Source organism: Echinops telfairi, unplaced genomic scaffold (assembly GCF_000313985.2).
Source record: "Echinops telfairi isolate 266 unplaced genomic scaffold, ASM31398v2 ScPeMD7_7424;HRSCAF=8462, whole genome shotgun sequence".
Taxonomy (NCBI): domain Eukaryota; kingdom Metazoa; phylum Chordata; class Mammalia; order Afrosoricida; family Tenrecidae; genus Echinops; species Echinops telfairi.
This window is the reverse complement of record NW_022111324.1, coordinates 71,631,886-71,637,885: the sequence shown is the minus strand read 5'-3', so window position 1 is coordinate 71,637,885 and position 6,000 is coordinate 71,631,886. Positions and strand designations below refer to the sequence as shown.

Here is a 6,000-nt window from a genome sequence, read left to right as displayed (position 1 = left end):
AAAAAAAAAAAAAAGACAAGAAGTTTAAGAGGATTGAGAAAGATGCCATATACTAACACTAGTCAAAAGAAAATTGCAGTTGCTTGATCTAAAAGTGATTCCAGAGCAAAACATGTTAGCAGGATAAAGAAAGTTATTTCATTAGAGATGCACCAAAACCAAACCCACTGCTCATAATGAGCCTGTAAGACGAGTAGAACTGTTCCTTAGGATATCCAGGCCTGTGCATCTTTATGAGAGCAGACTGCAAAGTCGTATTGGGTTTGAACCACCAACCTCTAGTTAACAGCCTCGTGCTTTACCTATCAGGCCACTATCCTACCAGGGCTCCGTTCATAATGATCAAGGAGTCAGTTACTCAAGACAACTATCCTTAATGTTTATGCCCTTAAGGGAAGACATTCAAAATATGTATACATGAAACAAACAAACATACAGGGGAAAATAGAACTCTAATTATTCTTGGATGTTGCACTCCCTTTCTCCCAATAACTATTAGAGCAAATGAACAGCAAATCAGTAAGGATCTAAAAGACATGAATGACGTAATCAACCAACTTGACATTGATAGACTGTTGCTGTCCTAGGAGAATTTTACTGCCATCCCATCAATTACAACTCACAGTTAACTTATAAGACAAAGTAGGACTGCCCTGGTGAGTTTCTGAGTGTTAGGTCTTAATGTTGCCTTTTACCTCTGACAACATAGAAGAGGTGAAGAGAAAACCAAAGGAGGTGTTGTCCGTCATCCAAACAGATATATTTGAAAAATGTTTCCAAAAATGGAATTGCAGATTTGACAAATGTATTAAGTGTAATGGAGTTCTAATATCCATTGCAATGGCCACACAGAGCTCACAGATAAAATTTATGATTAAAGGGTTCATTAAGAAAGTTAATAAATTTTAGTGCCAATGAGAAATGTTCAGTTGAGTTATTTATCAGAACATTTTACAAAGTTCTGTGTAGTCTGCTGACAAATGTGCAAAGGGCATACCATTGCTGTAAGGCTCAACTCAAAGGCATTCAGCTTAAGCTCCTTGGGTCAGCAAACCGATCTCCCTGAATTAAGTACCCTGAGGGATCCCACTCAACTAGCCAGTTTCTTGTACAAAAGCACTCAGCTTTACTTGCTCTGCGGATTATTGTTGTGTTAGTCGGGGTAGACTAGAGAAACAAATTCATAAACACACACACACACACACACACACACACACACACATATATATATATGAGGTTTATATACAAGAACAATTGGATATTGAGAAAATATCCCAGCCCAGTCCAGATCAAGTCCTTAAGTCCAATATTAGCCCTTATGTCCAATACCGATCTATAAAGTCCCCTTCAGACTCACAAAACTCATGCAATGATGCTGAATGCATGAAAATCATAGGGCAGTGGGTGGGAATCTTGTGGATCCAGTGGCGTTGTAAGCATCTCAGTGCTGGCAGGGGGTCTCCAAATGGCTTCTCCAGCTCATGGCACTAGCATAGTTCCATGTGTCTTGCCAGCTGCTATGTCTCCCAGGGTGTGAGCAGAGAGAGAGAGTATGTCTCCCACCTCCAGGGAGGAATTACAGGAATTCCCAGAATCTTCAGGAGAAGGCCATGCTCACACAGAGGCCTCATTGGCTATATCCTGATTGACATGCTAGACTCCCCCCCCAACACTCTTAATCCTCAAATTGACACCAGATTATGTAACTACCGCAATTGTTAAGTGCCACTGTTCTGTACAGCAACCTTGTTACACAATAAAATGAAAGACTGTCCAGTCTTGCACCATCCTCACATCTGTTCTTTTAAGCCCATTGTTGCAGCACTATGTCAATCAATCCATGTCCTTGAGAGTCTTTCGATTTTTTGCTGATTTGATACTTTACCAAACAAGATGTTCTTTTCCAGACACGAATGCTGATATATGTTCAAAGTACTTGCGATGAGAACTTGCTATTCTCATTATTTTCTAAAATTATTTTATAGGAGCTAATACAGATAACATATCATTCCATAGTTCAATCACATCGTCATATTGTGGAACTACTACCACAGTCAGTTTCAAAACATTCTCTTCCTTCTTGAACTCCTACTGTACCCCCACCCTCACCCAGAACCCTTATCCTACTTACTGTCTATAGGTTCATCAATCCTGGGTTTCATCTACCGACAAACAACCCAAATTCAAGAAGGTTATCCACAATGGCAAAATACACCTGAGATAAACCCCAAAAAGAAAAAGAAAACAACAAAACACAGAAAACTAGATCAAGCCCAGCGCGCATCAGAGGAGGGAACGTTTTGATTTCCCATAGTCATCTCGCCAGTGTACTCTGGTAATCAGTTTCTTCCCGTCCCTATAGTGGGAAATCACCGGAAGCCTATCTTCACTCTACAGAACATTCTGGCTGCACTTCGTCCAACTCATTTTTTGTTCCTCTCATATTCACCAAGACCACATTCTAAAGGCATCAATTCTTCTTTGGATCGTTCAGATTTTGTATGCATATGAAGCAAATGAAAATGTCATGGCTTGGGTCAAGTATATCTCAAGTCTTCAGACTGGCCTCTTTGCTTTTGAATACTTTGAAGAGATCATGTGCGATCAGTTTGTCATTTGATTTCTTGACCGAGGTATCCATCAGTGTTGACTGTGGATCCAAGTAAAATGAAATCCTTGAGAACTTTACTTTTTTCTCCATTTATCATAATGTTGTTCAGTGGTTCAGATGTGAGGATCCTGCTTTTCTTTGCACTGAGTTGGAATCCATATTGAGAGTTGTAGTCTTTGATTTTCCCCAATAAGTGCTTCTAGTTCTCCCTTTCAGAAAGCAAGGTTGTACCGCATGTGTATCCAAGGTAGTGAATGGGCCTTCTCCAATCCCAATGCCATATTCTTCTCTTTTTCATACAGTCCACCTTCTCAAATTATTGTTCAGCATACAGATTGAATAAGTATAGTGAAAGAAGAAAATCCTGAGATATTTTTCCTGATTTAAAATTTCCCTGGTTCTGTTTGGATGACTGCATCTTCCTCTGTGTACAGTTCTGAATGGGCCCAATTGGGTGTTCTGAAATTCCCATTCTTCAAAATTTTATGCATGATTTATGATCCACACAGTTGAATGCCTGTGCATTACCAATAGCAGTGACCACTAGGTGGTGTCAAAAGGGCCCAGATTCCAAGCTAAAGGGGTTCTTTCAATGTGGCCCCAAATGGAGAAACTGGCCATCAATAAGACTGAATGAAACGCATCGAATCCTTTTAAGTCCATGAAAACATGGAAAAGAGGATCAAACCCATGAGTCATCTTTTGATCATGTTAGGAAAATAATTATTATGAAAACTCAAAATAAAGAGTGAATCAAGCCATCTATCTTTCCTTGACCAGATAAACCAAATTCCAGGGGAAAGAATAGGTGATTTTTAGACGTTTCTCTCTGAAAGGGTATTCCAGTCTTTTCATGAAGGAACAATATAATCAAAATGTCATCCATTTGCAACAGACTAGACCATGACACCAATGATTAGTACTATCACAGAAAGAGGGATGCTATTAAAGAGGAAACAATTAATGCCTCCTGGCAAGAATATACTGCATCACCAAGAAGTATTCTTGCCAAAGTTGCTCCTGTATCTGACTACCAACTCCCAGAAATAAAAACTACCGAAACATGTTCAATGATACCATGGGAGCTTACTTAGCAAAATTCAGACTAGGATATGCTTTACATGATGAAAAAGCCTGTTTTCTCAATAAATATACTTCTATGAAAAATATATAAAGGAAAATCTACAGACCAAGTAACTAGTAGAAGCCTTGCTCTCCAACTGTAAACTATTAGAAAAATGGGCAAAATATATGAAAAACCTGTTTTCTGATAGAAGGCAATTTACAACTGTGACCCCTAAACGCAGGGACAAGGAAGGGAGGGAGAGCCCAAACAGAATGTACTCACTCACTTCCAGATTCATAGCAATCTCAATCTCACAGAAAAGCCAGACATCAGGGAGACTAAGGTACCTCAAATATGCAAGGAAGTATACCAGAAAGATGTGAGCTGTAAAGAAAAAAAGTTCTAGAAATCTGCAGGGGGGTGGGGGGGAGTCTTCTTGAGTCTTGGGCTCAAGCCAAAGAAACACAGATTCTAAGAGGATCTGAGAATAAGCAAAGAAACGAATACTAGAAAGTGGAGGTGGGGGAGCTACAAGGAAGCTGTAAACTGAACAACTCCTATTGTTAACAGGTCTAGAAGATGTTAGCATGGTAGTTACTCACTGGGCTGCTAACCACAAGGTCAGCATTTTGAAACCACCCTCCCTCCATGGGAGAAAGATGAGGCTATCTACTCCCTTAAGAGAGTTACAGTCTCAGAAACCCAAAGCATTCAAGAGAACTCTAGAAGGATTGCACTTCAGTAATACGTTTATACTATCTGTTGAGTAAAGACAACTATAACATATCCTTAACAAAGCTTAAAATAAGAATAGGGAGCATCAAACTGGCCCCCAAGTACAGCCTAGTAAAATATTTTATAAAGGAAGCTGTTAAAACCAGGCACGGAACAACACAATATTCAGTAATCAGCATCCAAAAAAAAAAAAAAGTACTTGACAAGCAAAAAGGTTGCCGGACAGTATGTCCTATAGTGTGGAGATATATCAGTCTATAAAAACAGACCCAGAAATGACATGGTCAACAGAATTAGTATCCCACTGCCATTAAGTAGATTCCAACTCATAGTGACTCTAATAGAGTTTGGTTTTGTTTTTTGTTTTTTTAAGTGCTCACAGAGTTTATTGGGGCCGCTGAAAATATGGAACGCTTCACGAATTTGCGTGTCATCCTTGCGCAGGGGCAATGCTAATCTTTGTATCGTTCCAATTTTAGCACGTGTGTTGCCGAAGCAAACACCCTGATAGTTTTTCAGGCTGTAAATCTTTACAGGAGCATACAGGCTCATCCCTCTTCCAGCTTTGCAGTTAGCAGCCCCACATTTACCTGACAGCACCATGGGGGCCATTTCAGAAGCAGCAGAGAAGGGCTTGAAAAGAACTATATTAAAATATATTTAAGAATTTTTAAAAGTATAATAATGAGAAAAATGAAAGATTAGAAAGAAAAGAAAGTAGAACTTTTGGCATTAAAAGTAAAATATCAACAATAAGAAATTCACTGGGTGGGTAAAATGACAGACTAAAAGAGTTCATTATATGAGATACTCTGCTTTTCTAAGTGTGACTATTCTCTTATAAACATTGTGAAATTTAAGGCTTAACTGTACCTGAAGGATTGCCATGCAGAAAAAGATTTAGATTAAAGAGGAAATCAGAAAAGGAATCAGTCAATGAGGGAATGTGTGCCCTTGCATGGTAGAATAATCACACCAGATTGTTAAAATAGGCCTCATAGCTACATATCAGGGCAGTAGAAGAAATTATTGCAATTTAATGAGGAGTTAGACTAGTTACCTCTAAGGTCTCTTCCAATCCTAAGATTCTGTTAACTATTGATCTATGAATCAAACCACTGGTACCATTTTCCCACTTGAGTCTGACCTTTATTACTCCCCAACCCTTTGCTCATAAAGTAGAGGATCAGTGAAAAGGAGGAAGACCCTCAATGTGAAGGATTTACACGGTGGCTGCAACAATGGCTTTCCCATACCAACAACTGAGGATAGCGTAAGAGCAGGCAATGTTTTGTGTTGTACATAAGGTCACTGTAAGTGGAAAATGACTTGGATCTAACGACGACGAAAGACAATCGTTGGGTTACAAAGAGGATCCTTCCCTACCTATGACTCTGGGTAGAATTTGTGGGTGAGTCAGAACAGGTGAGTGTGGTTCTTAGTTAGCCTGGTTGTAGCACAAGCGGAAACACTGACGGCACTCAGTTAAAGGGTTCCGCAGCAAACTGAAAGGTTGGCAGTTCAAACAGACCACGGTAGGGCGATGGAAGAAAGATGTGGTAGGCTGCTTCTGTAAAGACTCCTGCTC

General features: G+C 39.5%; 1 protein-coding gene and 1 non-coding gene across 5 annotated transcripts in view; both read right to left on the bottom strand.

Moving 5' to 3' along the window:
* Positions 1-6,000, bottom strand: part of MIA3 (MIA SH3 domain ER export factor 3) — a 62,048-nt gene that overhangs the window by 32,269 nt on the left and 23,779 nt on the right. The gene's annotated exons all lie outside the window — the stretch shown is intronic.
* LOC115872415 lies at positions 4,812-4,915 on the bottom strand. The gene has a single exon (XR_004047821.1). It is a non-coding gene; the product is annotated as a U6 spliceosomal RNA (small nuclear RNA).